General features: G+C 40.7%; 1 pseudogene; it reads right to left on the bottom strand.

The window, feature by feature from the left end:
• Nucleotides 1–806: 806 nt before the first annotated feature.
• Nucleotides 807–903, bottom strand: LOC111722007 (annotated as a pseudogene).
• Between the last annotated feature and the right edge of the window lie 20,801 nt (nucleotides 904–21,704).

Genomic DNA, 21,704 nt, shown 5'->3' on the forward strand with positions numbered 1-21,704 from the left:
GTCAAAATAAGGAGGAAGACTTCTTTGGTTTATATGACTTGCAATGTGCAATAGACCAAAGAAATCCAACTGTCCAAGAGGAGCTTTTTCCAGAGAGGATGTTGTGTGATGTTCAAGGAAAAACTCCCTGACAGTGGCACAACCGTCCCATTTGAGCATCAGCTGGGGTGGGGTTACTGCATCATCTTCACCCGGATACTTGGAGCTCTTAGTGAATGGCTACAATGTGCTACCATCTCCCCCTTTCCCATTCCTTATTTATTTATTTTTTGTCTACTTGCCTAGAATACTAAAACAATAAAAACTAGATTTTATTCATCTTTGTATTTACTCTAGAATGTACAGTGGGTAAAATAGAACTTCAAACTAGTTTAATAATGAAATAACAATATATTTAAGAATCTAAGAGGGACAAGTCATTCAAAAGTATTTTTATTTCCTGGGGTCTTACAAGACCTTTTCTGGTTTTCTTTCATTCATTCAGTAAACTTTTAGTGCACCTGCCTCGGTTCTGCCTGGTGCTAAGCTCTGGCAGTAACTGCAGTAAGCTAACAGAGAGCCTCCCCACACTAAAAGAGCTCAGTCAATTGGGTAAAGAAAGAACTCCATGTAAAGGAACATGGTCATATTAACAGGCTGCTAAGGGGAATAGGAGGAGGAAGTTAAATCTTCCAGGGAGATTGAAGGAATGTGTTTGTGTGTAAAGAGAGAGCACAGATAAAAATCTATTCAAGGGAGATGACATTGGAACCCAGTCTTGATTAATGAATTAGAATTTCTTTTGCTTCTTTTTTTTCCTAAGTTCACAGCAGACAAGTAATGTGCTAATGTCATATAAAGGTTTGAGAGAGGCACATGTCACACATGAGCATGAAAACCTGACTACATACTTATGAGTTAGATTTCATCAAAGGCACAGCCAGAAATTGCCATGACATGTTGGAGGATCAGTGTGAAGAGCACAGTGGATATATGAAACAGGATGAGGAAACCTGGAGGGCTAGCTAGAGATCAGGACTGGATGGCAGATAGATGTATAAAGGTGGACTGGCATCCAGTCCAGTTTATGAAGGTTGTCCCATGTAATTATTACAGCACCTCCTTTTAGTCTTGAGCAGATTCTGGATCTGGATGACAAACTATATGGCCACCATACTTAAAAGGGTAATCCATTCTGTCTCCTCTCCTACTTCTTTATCTCAGGCCAAATTTTATATTCTGTTTTGGTCCCCACCACCCCCTTCAGTGAGGGAGCTCAGTTTTTGAAGCCAGGAAGGCTCTTCTGGAAAATGAATTAGGACTATCAGAAAAGAGCACTGCTGTTGAAAGGATCCTCCCAAGCCAGCAGAACTAAACAGATTTGAACTCGTGCCTGGATGAGGCCAGGAGACTGGGGCTCCCTCCCAGACCCGCACCAAACTGTTTCTTTTTGAGAAATCCCCCTTTTCTCTCCCATGTCTAATCTTTCTTCCAGGCCCAGCTGAAATCCTGTCCCCTCCTAGAAGCTTTACCAGATCTCTTTTAGAATTTGTGTTCCTTTTTGTATTTCCTACAGTGTTATGATGGAAGCTTATCACATTGTCACAATGAATAACTTTTGTGTATATCTTTCTTACTCAACTGCGAACCCTAATTAGACATCTTTGTGTTCTTCATGGTACATAGAGAACTACCACTCACCTCCACACTTCATCACCAGAACAGTCACCCTGGCATCACGATAGATAGCTCAAGGTAACAGGCTAGGCACTGTAGTAATGGATATCTTTGCAATAATCATAATAATTTTATGACAGGATTCTTATTATCCCCATTTTATAGATGAGATTAATACTCAGAGAGATGAGACAATATTCCCATGTTACAGAGCTAGTAACCAGCTATCCTGGGACTTGAGCTGGCTCTGTCTGATTTGCCTCCGAGGTCCCACTTTTAAAACAGAGGCAAATCTTAGATTTGAACTTCCACATTTAGAAAGGCCAAGCATGTTACAAAGTGCTTTGCATCCATTAGCTCATTTAATCTTTTCAAGTAAACTAGGAATTATGAATTTAATGTTAATTCCATTTTATTTATTTATTTGTTATTATTACTTTGAGACAGTCTTATTGCCCTCAGTAGAGTGCTGTGGCATCACAGCTCACAGTAACCTCAAACTCTTAAGTGATTCTCTTGCCTCAGCCTCCCAAGTAGCTGGGACTACAGGTACCTGCTGCAATGCAAGATGAGGTCTTGCTCTGACTTAGGCTGGTCTCGAACTCATGAGCTCAGGCAATCCACCTGCCTTGGCCTCCCAGAATAGTTAATTCCATTTTAAAGAGGACCAAATAGAGGCATAAGGCCTCATCAGAGGCCAGTATTTGACCCAGTGTAGGCCCATAGTTTTACTGCTGTGCTAAGCTATAGTATCCTATAAAAGCTATTAACTTCTCTGAGGTAGGTTTCCTCTACAGCAGAAGAGGGATATTCTCAGTCAGTAATTAAAATCATTTTTCCAAGAATTAAATGAAATAATCTTTGCAAAGGAAAATTATAAATATTTAGTACTAACCACTATTATTCTTAGTATTTGAGTTAGACACATTTCAGTTTACGGTGTCACTTTGAGCAAGTCAATTAACTCCTCTGAGCCTCAGTTTCCTCACCTATAAAATGTGAATTATCTACATTAGGGTTGATGAAGATTATGTCAAAAAGCCATTAGAAAGGTTTTTTTTTTTTCCACATAGAGAATGTGTCTATGAGTGGTAGTTATCTGTTTCAGAAACAGCGATTTAAGAAAAGACTGAGGAAAGCCACCTTTTCCTCTCAAGATTCAGAATTTTCACCAATGTTGTGATGTCAGTATCCTGACAAAGCATCTCTGATACATTCCAATTTGTAGCAGGGTAGTTGGAATACAGGGAAGTGCAGTAACATGCTTGGGTTCATCCAGAAGTTCAGAGGACTCTTGTCAACTTCTTTGGTCATGCCTCTGGATTCCCTGCACCTAGGATCTTCTGTATATACCTTCAGAATTCGCTCTAAAAATTCACACCTGCTGGGGCCCATTTGGACTAGGTTCTACATGACCTGTAGTGTTTAGGTTAGGGTTTAATGAGACAACCTAAGTTTGTTCTTATGACAACTAGAGACCCTAGTTGTGATGAGGCCTGTGCTGCAAGAACATTATGAAACTGAACCACTTTCCTCAACATTCCCTGCCTGAGGTTAGAGAAAGCAATCTGCTCTGGCTTACCTGACCTACGCAGGACCTCTAAGGAAAATATCTTCTGTGTATAGGTGAGGATGAGACAAAGGGGAAGAGAATCATAAGTAAGCCTTCCAAATATCATAGAGCATCCACTGAAAACAGTGGCTTTCAAAAATTTTCGCTGTGACCACAGTGGAAAATACATTTAACATTGTGACCCAGCATAAAGTTAGAACCATAGAAAACTGCCCCTTTTGGTGGATCAAAAATGATTGGATGTGGGCTTATTATGATCAACCTAATATATAACTGAACAAAATTTTATGAAATAATTCTTATGTTGATTTCATGGAATGTACTATATTTTCTTTTCTTTCTATGCCATTTTTCAAAAAATGCCAATCACACACAATTCACTTCTCAATATACAAATAGATCAGGCCCTGGTTGAAAAAAAAAAAACAAAAAACTCTAATTTAGACCAAGCATAGGAAAAGAAGTTTTGGGTCTTTGGGTACAAGGCAATGATTTGCAGGAAACAAGCTGACAGCATGAGTTTTATAACAATTATAAGAAACAAAATTCCACCTTCAAAGCTGTATCATATGTCCTGAGGTCAGTTAGTTCTATTCTATCTCCCTGTTGATCCTCCCAACTGAAGACCAACTTGTACTTGAACGAAGAGGGGTTTACTGGCTCCTTTGCAACAAGAGTGACAGAACAACAGAGGAACACACTACAGAGAATCGTGGGGCCTCTCAGCAAGAGGGTGTTAGACAAGGGGTTGTGAAGGACTTGAGCTTGTGTTAGGTGATGTGGAGGAGAGTTTGAGGAAATATAGCAAGTGAAGTCAACTCTATGGTTGGGTATCTTGCATTGTATCTAGGTGACAGAAGGAAGAGAATAGGCTAAAGCTTAAATTGGTAATGATGTAGCAGTCATGTTTAGTTATTTTTATGGTTTAGGCAGAATTCTTGTCATTGTATACTTATAACTATGATGCTTTATGATTGTTTCAGTAGCCCCATAGTCCACCTGATTCCCCTCCTTGTAGCACCTGAGCCACACCTTACCCCAGAGCAACAGCCCCACAGTCACTATAGTGCCCACCCAGGTGCAAGCATGGCCCCACTGCTGGACCCTGAGTCAGCTTGGCTCAAGAGCCGAGCCACCAAGGAGAGAGTTATTGATTTTGGCCTGCTGCCAGAGGCTGTCTGCAGCCTCTTCCAGGGGTCTCTGACCACTGGAGTCCCCCAGGGTAGAGAACTTGAGCAAGCGTGGCTGAGAAAGAAATGAGGGGTATCCTGCCACCTGCTGCTGCTCAAAGGACCCCCAGCCCTGAGTAGGAGAAAATCTGGCAGCCATCACTGAGGTAAGCCTGGTGCCAGCGGTATCTGGCTGGGTAGTTCATGGGGTGGTCCATGGGGCTGTCCTGATAGAATACCTGCTTGGGCTTGCAGGAGACAGACAAGGAATTGCCTGCCTAGCAGCTAAAGAAAACTGCAGAGGAGACTGTCTGGGTTGCCAAGTCGCTGCTGACCGCACACTTTGAGGTTGCCAAAGAGCACCTGTGCGTAGAAGCAGGAGGATCAGGATTGGACCCTGGTGACCAGGTTGGAGCTGTCAGGATTACAGCCCGAAGTGGGGAGGAGGTGAGGAGCCCTGCGCAACAACCTCCTTGAAGCAGCTAGGTGGACCACACTGCGCTGCTGCCCGGAGGTGCTCACAGTCTGGCGGCATTAGAAGAAGAGCCAGCACTTCTGAGCCTGCTGCTGGCACTCAGGGCGGGGCTTGCCGGGCGTCTGCAATGTGCTGCATAGTGCACTGGCACTGTATTTGGCAGGGCAAGAGGCGTTGCAGGTCCGTGGGTTCAGGGTGCTGCAGGCCTTGCAAAGGGGCTTGGCGTCTGGCCGAAATACAGCGTCACACTCCCAGAGTACACTCAGCAAGGTGAAGTTGGCAGGGCTGCCTCTGAAGAGGAGCCATCGATTACATTGGCCTGGGGGCGGAAGGTGGGCGCACCGCTCACTTGAGTGCGTGCCTACGCACTACGTGCGCACTTCTACGCACTTGAGTAGAAACTGTGGATGGAGGAGCACGCAGAGACTGCCGTGTGATGCTGGAGCAGACGGACCTGCCGCCTTAGCTGTGCATCTTGGGGCCCACTGTGTTTTGCACGTTGTTGTGGAGGAGCTGGACCCTTCCCAGCCTTGACCATGAGGAAGAACATGTCTGAGGCAGCTTCTGTGACATCACTTTTCTCTCAGGCCTGACTGTCCACCAGCTCCTGCCTCACAGGTCCTCTTGCATGGAGGTGGCCTCAGCCTTCACATGAGTGAGAACATGCCTGCCATACCAGAGCATAAGCGTGGCTGCCAGGTACGCACCCTGGTGGGTCCGGTTGTTCTCCAGGTAGTCGCTGAGGGTTGGCATAAGCTGCTAGAAGGTGGCTGGAAGTCGGAGTTCTTGGGGGCCTTCACAGAGTAGGTGCTATGGCGGACCTGCACTCTGGCTGTGATAGTCTGGTACTGCAGGTGTTATGCCTTGATGAGAACTTTGAAGTTGGGGAGGGAGGAGAGCCTCTTCCATGCTGAGAGAGGCTGCCCAGGCATCCGTATGCTTGAGCCAGCAGTCGGTGAGCTCTGCAGGGGTCCCTGTGACGTTCTCCTTCCAGGGTACCACGTGTGGGTGGTCTGGGATGAGGTGGTCGCTGTCCTCCATGGTGAGGTGTTGTGGAGTCAGATGGTGTAGCACCAGCCCCAGTTCCATGGTGCCCAAGTTGTGCCAGTGGTCAGCCTGCAGCGCCCACAGCAACCACTGGTTCAGTGCCTTCCTGTGGCCTTGAAACCCCAGCATCCTCGGTCCTGCGAGGCCCAGTCTAAAGCAGGACCAACAGGCCCACAAAGCTCAGGGCCATGGTCGAAGGAGAACTTCATTTTGACAGCCTATTGTTCCTCCGTTTCTCCATGTTGGGTCACAGAGGGGAAGCCCGAGGCCTTGGACCTTAAATATGTCCAGGCCCAGGGTAGTGCCTCAGACAGACTCTGGCCCCTCTTCATGAGCAGCCCCCTCCCAAGCTGCTCACCTTGAATCTTCAGAAAAAGAATGACAAGGACATCACTTATCAGAGGCATTCAGGGCAATGAAACTGGGACCGATTCCAGGCTTGGGGCTGGATGTTGCTGCGAAAAACTAGGGTGGTGAAATGCATTACTGTCTGAGGGTCCTCCGGATTCAGCTCCATGAAGAGAATCAGACATAATATTTATTTGAGTACCTCATTTTTTGTTCTTTCACTTGATCCTTGTCACAGGCTGCAGATAGGCTCCTGCTATCGCAATTTGAAATCTAAGACTCAAACTGGCCAAAGAATTGGCCCGGGGCCCAACTAGGAGCAGCATACTTACCTTCCAGCCCTGAATTCCGGGGTCCTCTCCTCTGACCAGCTGCCCTGTGTGGCATGGTGACTGGGAGGCTGATTCCAGGCTGATTTCCCTGTGGGCCTTCAGCAGATATTCCAGAGAGGAGCCCCTTTCTGTGTTGTGAAGGGTCAGGGCAGCTGTGAGAAGTGCGGGGTGGCTATGCCAATGGTTCAGAGTCCTGCTTCATGGACAAGGGGGAGTGTCTCAAGGGGGTCTGAGCAAACTCCACCAGCAGTCCGTGGCCCAGGGAGTTTCCTTGTCCCATTCTTTTTCCTTGCAGCCCTCTAAGGGCTCCCCCTTACCCTGAGCCTAGCAACTGCTCTAAATGAAACTCTTTTAGAGGTGCTTCTAAAGGCTAAGTGCTTTATAATCCCATTTAAACCTCTCACTATTCTTCTTTTACACATTAAGAAACAGACCTACAGAAGTTAGGTAAAGTGCCCCAAATCACAGTTCATACAACATAGAACCAGCATTTGAATCCAGTTGCATCTGATGCCAAAGCAGTTTCCAGTCTCTGATTTTGTGCTTGGTGTTTCTCCTTCCAGTTCAGTATTAGGGTGTTGGTTTTTATCCCTCCTAGGGCATTTGCAGTTAGAGGTTCATGGAAAGGGCAGTGAGATGACTCCCTGATAGAGCTGATTGCAGCAACGTGCTTGGACCAGAAGTCCATTCTCCCACCATGTACTGAAAGCATCAGCCCCATCCAGGGGAATGGGTGCTGCCCTCCCCTTCCCAAGGTCTGAACTGGAATCTGGGCTCTGTTGTTTCATCAGTTGTTTCCTCCTCTGTTACATGATAAGAAGAATACAAACCTCTTTGGGCTTGAGCTGTTACATGTGAAATGTCCGGCCGAGTGCCTGGCACACAACTGGATGTTCTTCCAGAAAAATGGGTTAGGATCTGGATTTGCACCCAGGTTTTTCTGAAACCAAAACCTAGTACTCTTTTAATTTGATGCTTCCTTCCAATCTCTATGCTTGTATTCTCTTATTTAAAATGTGGTGATTTACCAAACAGTAATTTGGGGGTGGATTATTGACCAGAGAAAAGGTTGTTCTCTGAGAAAACAATAGTTTTTTTCCCCCTTTGGATCTTCCTAGGACAGGAACAAGTGCTTATGCTGCTTCCCACATCCCACTGCGTTTCCTAACCTTGTGACCTAGGGACATGCATTTCATGGCTTTACATAGAAGGTGCATATATACCGATAACAAAAGATAAATACAAGTCACATTGAGCTTCTCTTGTAATTGCAGAAGTCCAGTGTGACTTGAGTATTACAATTTTAATATAGTTTTTGCGTTTCTTAATGTGTATGCATGTTTTTGGAACCCTCTTATATATGACAGCTGTAGTATATATTTGCCTAACCTACTGTATTTTCCTCTTTTTATTTAAAATCTTTTTTAACTTTATGGTATTATAAATCCAAAGGAGTCTGAGGATTCATCATGTTTGGTTATGGCTCTTTCCCAGCACCTGGGGCAGGTTTTGGGGCATTTCATAGCTATAGATATAAGAGAAAATAAAAATGCTTTGGCTGAATGGTGGTGAAACATTTGCTGATATGGATGAGATACCAGAGGGAGGAGGGCAAGGAAAACTCTTTGAGGATGTTTGTTACCATCCCTGGGCAGCCCTTGCTGAGCAGGGCAATTAGGAGGGGTCACTTGGTACCTAACATTCACATCTCCCAATTGTTCAGAGGCAGCAGAAGGGCAGCACAGGCAAGGCAGCCTTTAAACTTAGACCCTATGTGACCTCAGAGAAGAAGTGTGACTTCTTATGAAACAGGAAAAATCAGGACATTTTAATTATTAATTTAAAAATATTACAATAACATGTAACATAACATTCATTCAGTAACATAACATGTAACATAACATTCCATGCTTGTTATGAAAAATTAGAGTACAGGAATTATATAAAATAAAAAAAACCCTACCACCCAGTTGTGCTTGCCAGAGATGACCACTATGAACAGGTGGGTTTTATCCTTGCAGACATGTTTCCATGTGTAGATGAATGCATCTACTGAGACACATAGCACATAGTTTTTTCTTTTATAAAAATGGTACCAGGCCACACACACTTTTACCCATGAAGAAGCTGATTCACAAAGAAAGAAAGTGACGTGTGCAAGGTCACAGAAAGATAGATTAGAACAAAGCCTGGACTGTCCACCTCCCACTCTGCCATCCTCTCTTGGACTGTGTGCATTCTAACTCAGCACCCTAGAGGGAACCAATGCAGACACTTAACCCTGGCAGATAGGCAAGGTCAAAATATTTAACATCTTGCATGTTGCAGGTCCAGCCAAACAGAACTATTACTAGCTGCAAAGGACCTTCCCGAGCTTACTGTCTAAATTTTGGCCCAGCATGAATGTAGGGGTGTTATTTCACACCCTGCATGTCTTCCAGTGCCTGGTCAGGAAAGAATCCATGAATGAATGAATGAGGATGCTAAGTGGTCATAAATAATACCACAAAGGACGAAAGAAGCTTCTTTCAATAAAAGCCTAGTACTATTAAATTGCAGCATTATCTCTTAAAATTAGGACATGGTGAAAGAGGAAGAGGCAGTAATGGAAAAGGAAAAAAGCAGAAAAGGGGAGTTTGTGGGAGTTCAGCAGAACTGGATTTGGGATATAGTTCTGCACTTAGTAGCTCTGTGGCCTTGGACAAAAGACTTCATCTCCTTGACCTTTTATTCTGTAGACATCTGTGAATGTTAGGAAAAGAGGAACAAAGAGTAATTTATCTAAGATTATACTGATTTAGAATCAGAAAGGCTGAAGGGTGTAAGGTACTTTTAGTCTGGTGGGGTTATAATTCCCTGGGTGGAGTAGCCCAGGGATCCTGAATTCTTTATGGGGTCTTGAGGCCTTATCCTCACTTCAGGGCTGGATAAGGAGGATTTGAGTTAGATGTCTAAATAATCCCTATTCCCTCTCTGTGAACCCTCACCCACCCCCACCTGATATAGGAAAGGATCACCTGACCAAGGAACCTGGAGGCTTAAAGAAACTACCAGGTTCCTCCCTCCTTCTTCCTGAGGCACCTGGCAATCCCTGTTTCCTTCAGTCTCCCTGCCTTTCTTGTGATACTTTTGGAAAAATAATTTGTCTGGAGTCTGCCCCACCTGATAATGGGCATACATATTCTCCCTACATTAGCTTTGAAAAGACCCAGAATCATCAAATTGATGGAGAAAGCTGAAAGGGAGACACAGATACAGAGAAAAGCAGTGACCAGCATCACAGGTTAACCAGTGCCCTCGGAACCCATAATTCCTAGCATCGGTGTACATGTATCTTTTCTGGATGATTCTTACAACTTCCCAACAAGTGTCCCCATCTCCTAAGGAACAGCTGGGGCCATGACAACCACTTAGACAAACAACTTTCAGTGGCTCATTGTTTATACCATTAATTCTCAATTTTTCTTTTTTCATGTGAGTTATCTCTTATTGCATTCTATGAATCCCAATTAAGACTCTTTAAAATAGAGGTTCTTGGGTTTCACTGAATCAGAACTTTAGAAGATAAGTTCTAAGAACCAAACTACCTAAACCCCATAGAGCTTACTGCCTTCATTAACATGCTATTACTATTTCATTGTCTTCATTAGCATAACTTCACTATTCCAGGAAACTTTTGCCCAGACAAATGTCTTGATAATTCACCATAGAAATTCCCCCAAATATCCACCAAGTCTTTGGTGCCCTAAATTTATTTACATGGATCGCTTGCCTTACCTTGCTTTTCCCACCAACCTTAGACTATTGTGCTACCCAGTTCAACTCCGGACCTTCCCCCTCTCTCCAGTGAGGGAGTTGCCTTAAACCAAACATCCATTTCTTAATAAATTCTAGCCTTTCCCTCGGAGCTGCTGTTAAATCTTTGCAAGATGATGTTCTTCCTTTCTGATTACCAGTTTGTATTGGTGCTATTTGGAGAAACAGCTTTCGATAATCCCTGAGAGATTCTGTAGCAGGTTGATATGAAAACTACTGGACAACATTAAGTCAAAAAATGCTAAGCCTAATGTTCAAGATCCCCAGCAGGTTTTAAAATGAAAACTTAGATGACCAAAAATTAATAAAAATGAAAACAAAAAATTAAAAAATGAAAAAAAAAAAAAAAACGACTCTGCACTTTGCTCCCACCCTCTCATTTTGACTTTGTTGTCTCAGTTTACGTATTTTTATATTGTTTCCTAACAGATTGATGTGGTTTTTTTTGACTGATTTCTTTTGTACCTCATACCAGAATTATGAATGGATTAAGTGGATTGCAAACCACTTAACCATTACAATATTAAGAGTATGTGAGTTTATCTGTGTACTTAATTTTACCAGTGAGTTTTATACCTTTAAATGTTTCTTTTTTACATGTTAGTGGGGTTTTTTTTTTCCCCACGTGAACAACTCCATTAGCATTTCTTACAAGACAGGTCTGATGGTGGTGGATTTGCTCATCTTTTGTTTGTCTGGGAATGACTTTATCTTTTTCATATTTGAAGGATAGCTTTTCTGGACGTACTATTCTTAGGTAACAGTTGTTGTTTATAGCAGTTTGAAAACATTCCCTTCCCACCTGGTCTGGTTTCTATTGAGAAGTCTGTTGGTACATTAACTGCAGCTCCTTTACATGTTATTGGCTTCTTCTCTCCTGTTTCTTTTGGGATCTTCTCTTTGACCTTTGAGAGTTTTGTTATTATATGCCACGGGGTAGTATTATTTGGGTTAAATCTACATGGGGGCCAAAAAAAGTATACACATTTTAAGAAACGAAGAAAACTCTATTAAAATTGTAATACTCAAGTTACTTTCGACTTCTGCAATTACAAGACATACAAGATACAATATATGAGATAACAAATATTATCAGTATATATTGCATATCATAATCTGGCTTGTTTTGGCCTTTATTGGATATGTTTGCTTAGAGATTCTCTGTAATTCACCTATTATTTTCTTTCTTTGTTTTTTTTTTTTCCCCCTGTAGGTTGTTGTCTCCTTTTTGGCACTAGATGGTGCCTTAAGGACAGGTTTGCCTTAGTTATACCCATGTTTCCCCCCAAATAAGACACTGTCTTATATTTATTTTTTCTCAAGAAGACACACTAGGGCTTATTTTCAGGGGATGTCTTATTTCTATTAAGTATAATACAATGATCTATATTTATTGAAATACAGTTAAGTCATCTTCTTCTGGAACCTAACAGGGGGAGCCAACCTTGTTGGTGGGGCTGGCACTAGGGATGCGTGAACTCCTTTCCCCTAGCTGTTCACATGTGCATATGTGCACAATAGGATGCCCGCGACACGCGCACCCGTGCAAGTACAGACAGCTCGGAGAAAGGAGCTGTGGCAGATAAAAGGTATTCCAGTCTTCCTTACCGCTGTACACAGAAATGCATGGCATGGCTATGCAGATGTGCTACTTAGCCACGCCCATCACTAGATCTTACTATTGGGGTAGGGCTTACATTTAATAAATGCATAGAAATTCTGCTAGGGCTTATTTTTGGGGTAGGTCTTATTTTCGGGGAAACACAGTAGTAACTAGAGTGCCTCTGTTTGTGATGGGTGGTACCAAAGGGGATTTCTAGGTAGTACAGGGAGTCTGTGTAGGGATTTGTGCTCAGAGGACCTGTGGATCAAACCTACTATAGTATAGTACTACACCAGTCTGATTTGGTATCTCCTTTGGCTGAGTAATAGAGCAGAGTTTTCAGGGCTAGCCATGGGAGTCCTGCCTCCTCCCTTTGTTTCTGGCCATCCTCAGGGATATTTTTTTCCTGTAGGCACTCCTGATAGTTCCTAGGGATTGAGGCAGGGCCAAGTCTCCTGCCAAGGAACCCTATTGTGGAGTAAATTGTTGTCCAGCTCAACACCACTTTTTCAGTGTAGGAATTGTGGTTCTGAGGGATATTTTCCACATACTCACTGCTGGGCAGATTAAAGGTGTGGGGGCTATAGATATGGAAGTCCAATTCTTTTACTCTCTACTTTGAGTTTTTTCACTTCTTTGTCACCTCGAAAACTGTCTCTTCCTCATAATTGATTTTTGGAATATTGCTAGAATCTCAATGCTATGTATTTGTTTTTTGTTTTCTGTTGGGGAGAGTGAAACCAGCCTGCTTCTATGCTGCTGTTTTGGAATTAGAAGTCACAAAACCCACACTGTAAATCAGTCCATTTTCCTGTATTTTAACAGCTTTGTGTTTTTATTCATGTTTTACATCCTGCTCACCCTTCTCCCACATTTCAGCATCTTCTTATTACCTGTATTGTAACTTGTTTCTCAAGACAGTCCCCAGTTAATCACTCCTCCCAAATTTATGCTCCTGGGAAGTCCTGTCCTGCAGTAAATTTGCACTAGTCCTGTAACTCACTTCAACCAATTCAATATGGCAGATGCAAAGCTGTCTCTACACCCAAATGGCCTGGGGGCTTGCACTTCTGGGAACCTGAGCCAATTGCCTATCCTGCTAGAGGGACCCCACAGGGAGGGAGCATTCATGAGACTGTTTGAAGAGAAGGAGAAGCCCATCTCTGCCAGTGTCCTGCCTTACCTGAGCCTTCATGCTGACCTCACTAGGTGCTAGATATGAAAATGAGCCTTTTTGGTATTTTAGGCTCCGCTGAGCTTTGCCAACACACCATGGAACACAGTGATGTCCTGCAGAGGCCCATCAAACCACAGAAGAGTCAGAGAAAAGGCATTGTTGTTTCAGACCCTCAATTTTGCAGTAGTTTATCACGCAGCAGTAGGAAGGAAACACCCCATTTTAAAGGCTTTTTCTGAAGCTGCTCCTTTAGGGAGCCTGTGTGCTGTCTCACTGCCTTCCCATTCTGCGGTAGAAGCTCCCTCTTGAAGTCAAGCAGAAGACATTCACCCCCTGAATGGAATGGTCCATCTTGTCCTGTCCCTCCAACCCCCAAGTGTATTCCATGAATTCAGTATATTTTGTGGCCTTTTGGGAGGTGAAAACAGCAATTTGGGATAAACTACTCTTTCACTAAGGGTCAGAAAAATTTGTAATACACAGTTACCCCCGGCGAATCCAGTGTGCTGCCTACAAAAATAAAATCCAGGGAAAGGGTCATAGCTTTTAATCTTTAAAGTTTCCTAGGTGAGTGTTTATCTTGTGTAGACCAGGATAACTACAGGACCAAAGAAATATGGAGGTATAAGCACAGGAGCAAGTATAAGATGAAAAAGTGGGGGAGCATTCAAACAGCTTGGTTTCCAGTGCAGGCTGTAGACTAAGTTGTTACCCATGACCATACTTTCTGCCTGTTTTTAAAAGTCAAGTAGTGCTGGTAAAATAAAAAGTCTGCCTTGATCTTGTTTTGGAGACTAGGGGCTGCTCACAGTGTCGACATCATTGGCCAGCAGAGGGCAGTGCAGACAAAAGCATTGCCAGCCCGAGAAACTCCTTAAGAGTATTTTAAGAGGAACACAGGGACATCATCATTTGCTAGCTGTTTTGTGAAACTGAATTACTATTTCTGCCTTTGGGACAACATGCACAGGGCGTAAGTCTCCTCTGGCTTGTATGGCATGCCAGAAATATTTGTAAGTGGGGACGTCAATGTTTACTTTCAACTTACGCCTATGCCAGCTACACTTACTATGCAAATTCAGCCTAGTGCTCCCTATACAAATTAATTGAAAAATGGGCAAAGTCTTTGGGCAAAGTTCCTATGAATGGCAATCTGACTATCTATGCACAGAAATATAATTTTGTTCATGCTCCCTTTGTAACTCAGTGTTTCCGTGTCTGGGAATGTATTCAAAAGAAATGATTCAAAGGAAGAGAAAAATATTCATATTCAAAGTACTTAAGAGTGGCACAAGTTGTGGTGGACCCTGCATGTCTTCCTGCAACAGAGAAATGTTGTGAGGGTTGTGGTTAGCTGGCAGCCTCCAGGGAGGAGGATCCCATTTGGGATCAGTCATCACCTTTAGGCCAAGTCTGTATTCCCTTGGGCTACTTCTGGGGGACTGAGAAGGGTCTCAGAAAATGAGCTTTCAGGTAAAACTTGAAGGATAGATGGGACTTAGACTAAGAGTGAACAGCATAATGTTCCAGTGTAGAAGACTACAAGCAGAATTTTCACCCCATCTTGGTTACCAAAGGTCATGTTCACATCAGATGCAACAATTTCCCACAAATGACCCCAAACATGTCTTTGAATCTGCACATGTTGCTGCCAGCTGATGGTCTCTGGCAAGCTACAAAGCTTTTATAAATATCCTGGGTCTTTATCCAGTTGAGTGTTGGTGTAGGGATCAAAGTTATTTGTCATCTTAGTGGATTGGAAAAAGAAAAAAATGGATGGACTTCAAACACTTGGGAATCTAGGCAAACAGAAAACCAGTTCCTCTCAGTTTTGAAATAAATATCACAGGGGAATGAGCTCAGGTCCCAAAAGAGAACAGTCACTCTTACCTATTGTTATGGCAGGATGATGGCTGTGCTATAATTAAGGCACCTGTCTGCCAACACCTGGAGCTTTATCCTCTGGTTTACATGGAAGATTGTAAAAAAAAGAAAGAAAGAAACCTGAAGCAACCCAAAGAATAGGGAACATCACAACAGTGGGAAATGTAAAGTCTCTATCGTTTTAATGGCTGAATAGTATTCCATGATATGGTGGTAAAGCACATTCTTCTTAGTAAAGTATCACAAAAATGGAAAAGCAAGTATCCAATGTACAGCACTACTAATGTGAAACTGATAGATAAACTATATACTCACATGAGAGAAAACACAAATTCAAGTGGCGGGGGGAGGGTGAGGAAAGGAAGGAGAAAGGGGAAGAGGGGGGAATTGGTAAGTTTTCACCAAATGTGCACAATGTAAGGGCACACTCCCTGACTGAAGGGCTCAACCACAACTTGAAGTATACCTAAGAAATGTAAACATTGTAACATAATCATTTATACCCTCATATCAATCTGAAATTAAGAAAAAAGGAACACTAGAAGAGCGCATCTGATCATTGTATGGCTATGGATCAATCTTGAAATAAATTCATAGACTCTAAGGGCTGCTAGGACTGGAGTCTTAGAACCCTAATTCAACAGTTTTCTCCCGTTATTTTGGGAGTAAGTAAATAAATCTATTGCACATCTTGTTTATTTCAGCTGCCTTTTTCTGACATTTAAAATGATTTTTAATTGTGGCAAAATATACATAAAGTTTACCACCCTGACCCATTTTAGATATACAGTTCTACATTCACATTTTGTGCAATCTCCCAAACACATTTTATCTTATAAAACTGAAATTCTATACTCATTAAACAACAACTCTTAACTTTGCCTTCCCTCTAGCCCTTGGCAATCACCATTTTCATCTCTATGAATTTGATAACTGTAGGCACCTTATGTAAGTGGAATCACACAATATTTGTCTTTTGTGATTGGCTTGTTTCAGTTAGCATAATGTCCTCTAGGTTCATCCATGTTGTTACATTTGTCAGAATTTTCTTCCCTTTTATGTTTCACACAGACTCAAGGTGAAGGGATGGAAAAAGTTTCATGGAAGTGGAAACCAAAAGATAAAATAGACTTAAGATCAGCAATAGTAAGGAAAGACAATGATGGCCATTATATCATGGTAATGGGAGCAATTTAACAAAAACACGTAACAATCCTAAATATTTATGCACCTAATACAGGAGTGCTGATTCATGAAGAAAATTTTACTAGAATTAAGCAAGAAGATAACCGGCAGCATTATAATTTCTGGGGACTTAAACATTCCACTGACAGAATGAGACAGCTAATCCAAACAGAAAATAAAGAAGGAAACACTAGACTTTAATAGGACTCTAGAACAAATGGACCTAACAGACATTTACAAAATATTTTACCCCCAAATTACTGAATATACATTCTGCTCATGAACACTTGGAACAGTCACCAAAATTGATCACATTAGACTAGAAATATGTTTCTCAAGAAATTCAGGAAAATAGAAATCATACCATGTATCTCTTCATTCCACAGTGGAATAGAACTAGAAATCAAATCAACTTAATTTGAGAAACTTAATTAAGAGAAACACTTAATTCTACACAAAGTTAAGGAAATTAAATAATCTGTTGCTGAAAACTTATTGGGTCAATTATACAATTAAGATAGAATCAAAAGCTATCTATAAACTGAGTGACAAAGGGGACATAAGCTTTTAATATCTATGGATTCAGCAAAAGTTGTCCTAAGGGGAAAATTCATAGCCTTACATGCCTACATCAAACTGACAGAAAGATCACCAAATAATAATCTAATGACACATCACATAAACTAGAAAAAGAAAAGGAATCTATGCCCAAGGCAGCAGAAGAAAAGAAATAACTAAGGTCAGAGAAGAACTAAATGAAATAAAAAATTACAAAGAATCGATAAGACAAAAAATTGGATCTTGAAAAGATAAACAAAATTGAAAGCCCTCTTGCCAGATTAACCAGAAATAGAAGAGAAAGGACCCACATAGCTAAATTTAAAATGAAAAAGGAGATATTATAATGGATACCACAGAAATACAAAGCATCATCTGTGAATACTATAAAATCTCTATGCACACAAACTGAAAAGTGTAGAGTAAATGGATAAATTCCTTGGAAACATACACCTTCCCAAGACTCAATCAGGAAGAAATAGTACTCCTGAACAGACCAATAACAAGTAGCAAGATTGAAGCAGTAACAAAAGAATCTTCAAGAGAAAAAAAAATCTAGAATAGAGGGATTCACTGCTGAATTCAACCAGATCTACAAAGGAAAACTAGTACCCATGCCATAGAAATATTTCAAAACATTGAGAAGGAGGGAATCTGCCTGAGCTCATTCTACAAAGCCAGTATTGCCTTGATATCAAACCCAAGAGAAGACATAAACAAAACAAAACAGACCAATGTCCCTTATGAATACAGATGCAAAATCCTCAATAAAATACTTAGAAACTGAATTCACCAGAACATCCAAAAAGTAATCAACTATCACCAGATGGGCTTCATCCCAAGAATGCAGGATGGTTCGGCACATGTATATCAATAAATGTGATTCACCACATAATCAGAAGCAAAATCAAAGACTGTATAATCATCTCAATAGATGCAAAAATTAAAAAAAAATGATAAAATCCAGAACATTTTCATGATGAAAACCTTCAACAAACTATGTATAAAAGGAACTTATCTTAGAGTTATAAAAGTTCTATTTGACAAACCCTCAGCCAAAATTATAATGAATAGGGAAAAATTGAAAGCATTTCCCTTAAGAACTGGAACAAGACAGGTTGCCCACTGTGACCTTTTCTGTTCATCATATTGCTGCAAGTCCTAGCCAGAGCAATTATGCAAGAGAAAGAAATAAAGGATATCCAGATTGGGAAAGAACAGGTGAAACTATCACTTTTTTGCTGACAATATGATCTTATATTTAGAAAACCCAAAGATTTCGCCAAAAGACTTCTAGAACTGACAAATTCATCAAAGTCTCAGGTTACAAAATCAATGTATACAAATCTGTAACATTCCTAAATACCAATAACAGTCAAATTGAGAATCAAATCAAAAACTCAACACCATTCACATTAGCTAAAAAGAAAATAAAATACCTAAAAAGAAAATAAATGCCTTAGCACACGAGGTGAATGATCTTTACGAAGATAATTGAGAAACCCTAAGGGCCGAAACTGCAGATGACATAAACAAATGAGAACACATACCATGTTTGTGGATTGGCAGGATCAACATTGTGAAAATGTGTATAAAAATAGACACATAAATTCATGGAACAGATTAAAGTCACCCCCAAACAAAGTCACAGACCTACAGCCTACTGATTTTCTACAAAGTCTACAAAAGCTTACTCTGAAGAAAGGATGCCCTATTCCACAAAGAGTGGCAGGGAAATTGGATAGTTATACTCCAAAAAATGAAACTGAACTTCTATTTTTTTTTTTTTTCAATTTTTGGCTAGGGCTAGGTTTGAACCCACCACCTCCAGTATATGGGGCTGGTCCCCTACTCCTCTGAGCCACAGGCACCACCCTGAACTTCTATTTCTTAATGTGTGTCAGAGTCTTTAAGACTCACTGCCTAAGGCTTTGAGATGCTTCTCATCTGCTCTTAGATGTTTGATTCTGTGATTATCCTTTTTCCTGTGATATATGAGATAAAGTATAACTCCATTATCTTTTTGCTTCAGATACAAACAGGTACAAGTATAACTCCATTATCTTTTTGCCCTGGGGGAAGCTGTTGCTTCTCTGGATTGATTTCTTATCATTAGAAAAGACTCCGTTGTTGTCTGAGTCTAGGCTGTGGTAGTGGCAAGGATGATAGAGGGAAATCAGCACAATACCCTGAACATGGACTCACAGGTCAGATTCTCAGGTTTTAATCTGATCCTACCCCTTATCATTATTATTAAGAGTACTACAAACCCTTTGATAGCACCCTGACTTTTCTCTATGCCTAATTTTTTAACCATTTTATATTAAGAATAATTCAAAGTTCCCAATGTCTAAGGCTTTGGGATTTGACTTGTAGAATTCCTAGAAAGAACATACCTCTGAACTGACAAAGTGCTAGAATGGCTGAGAGTTGGAGTAATTTGTATGATCAGGTTCAGTACAAGATTTGCTATCAGATTTGGTCAATTCTGATTAATAAGTCTCTACAAAATTAATGGCTTATCAAACACTCTATCAATGTTTGCCAATAGTATCTGTCTAATCTTCCTAAAATATAGTTGTTGACTGGAAAATTATTGTTCAAAATTGACTTTGATACATAGCATCAGTTAAATGTATAGCCGTGATTTGGGGGTGTTATTATATTTTTCTCCTAGGAACTGACATGTCCAGCAATTTTTAAAAATTTCTGCACTAGTAATAGCTTGGAAGAAATAAATTAAGGAATTATGGTGGGATTGTCTCTAGAATCTAAGCAAGTTCATATTAGCAGTTAATGAATGTTTTTTGGAAGGTGAGAATTATAAAACCCTTAAATGGAATAATCCAAAAAGAACAATCCAATCAAAACTATTAAGAACAAAAATTCATTAAGGATAACTTCTAGTAGCTTCGGGCATCTGGGAGAATCTTGCTTCTGTGTTCACTAGTGGAAGCTGATTAATTGATGAAGTTTTGTTTCTATGTGTGTGTTATATTTGTTTATTTTTAATTATTCAAACTTTATGGACTTTCTGCATTCAGAAATTCCCTGGAGACCACCTTTTAAGATTTTTAGTGGTTATAATTTTTCAAGTCTTATCATCTGGAAATACGTCTGTACATATATATCTGGGCTGGCTTTCAGGAATCCCTCACAGGGTGTCTTCCAGTGCAGCTTCAGGACAGTCTCAGATTTCTCTTTCAGAGTCACCTATTTGTAACTCATGGAGGAACTAACGTGGCTAATGGGAAAAAGCAGGCTATACATGTTGAAGATTGTACAGAGTGTTCTGGTTTAATATTTAAAATGTTTACTTAGAAGAGATTATAAAATGTTGGAATCCAGAATTAGTGGAACTGTTACTTGTGACATGGGCCTGCTTGTGAGCAGATCACATTTTTTAATGTAAGAGGTAGGATTCAGCAGTAAATTGAATGAAATACTGATACGTATAATAACATAGATGTATTTCACACAGCTTTGGATGAATGGAAATTCATGATGTTAAAGAGAGTACCCAATATATGGCAGAACTTTTGCAAAGTTCAAAAACTTACATAGCTACTCAGTAAACAAATCTAGGACTATGAATTAACTGGCAGGGACCATGACAGAACTATCAGAGATAATGAAATTGTTCTATTTTTAAAAGATATGTGAATTACATGAGTGGAAACTTATTTTAACTCCATGGAACTGTAACTTAAGATCTATGTATATATAATCTAGAGAGAGAAAAAGAGATTCTGTACTAAATTACCTGACTTATTGGATGTCTAAATAGTACTTTAATTTGTCCTATATTTCTTGCCTATGCTTATGATCCTGGGTTCAAGGACTATCTTCTTGGTATATTCTTAGTCTCTCTGTATGCTAAGAGTCTGGGATTGCTAATGAGAAGTCTGAAGTCAGTATGATTCTTGGTGCTTGTATTAGTATTATTACTACTAGTATGAAAAAATATATAGTGGAGTGTCTAGTATCCTTTTTTTTGAGACAGAGTCTCTCTCTGTCACCCTAGGTAGAGTACCGTGGTGCCATAGCTCACGTCAACCTCAAACTCTTGGGCTCAAGTGATCCTCTTGCCTTAGCCTTCTGAGTATCTGGGACTATAGGTCCCACCACAATGCCTGGCTAGTTTTTCAATTTTTAGTAGAGATGTGGTTCTTGCTTAGGCTGGTCTTGAATTTCTAAGCTCAGGCAATCCACTCCTTGGCCTTCCAGAGTGCTAGGATTATAGGCATGAGCTACCGTGCCTACGGGATTGTTTATTATTCTAATACTTCTTATATACACGTATTTGGTGAGGAATTTATTAATCTATATTTAATTTATTTGCTTTCCAACAAGCTCAGGGAATTCATCTAGTATATTTATTCTTTATTTCTCTCCCAACTTTTCCCCCATCTTTCTATTTTTTATGTAGCCATTAATTGGTATAAGTGTTTTCTCTTACTACTGCATTTACTGTCTCCTAAGATGTTTTAGTATGTCATGTTTCCATTTTCATTTGTTTTAAGAAATGTCAGTGTAACTCAACACAAAATGAATAATACCTACTCATCCCAAAAGCGGGATGTCTGGTCACCTTAGTATATGCCTGGCACCATAACCACTGTGCTACATGTGCCAAGTCTAAATCTTATTACTGTTAATATATGACTTAGGGCTGGGACAGCATACTGTGTCTAGCAAGTTTTGTTTTTAGTACTCAGGGCCAGCAGTGATGCTTGACTTTTTCCAAGATTGCTCTCTCCCTAGTGCCTAGCACTTTTAATCCTATGATCTATCCTACAAAAAAATTTTTAAATTTCATTCTTAATTTCTTCATTGATCTCTTGGTAATTGAGGAGAATGCTGTTTAATTTCTATACATAA

The sequence above is a fragment of the Otolemur garnettii genome, unplaced genomic scaffold, assembly GCF_000181295.1.
Source record: "Otolemur garnettii isolate 467f Iridium unplaced genomic scaffold, OtoGar3 scaffold00209, whole genome shotgun sequence".
NCBI lineage: Eukaryota > Metazoa > Chordata > Mammalia > Primates > Galagidae > Otolemur > Otolemur garnettii.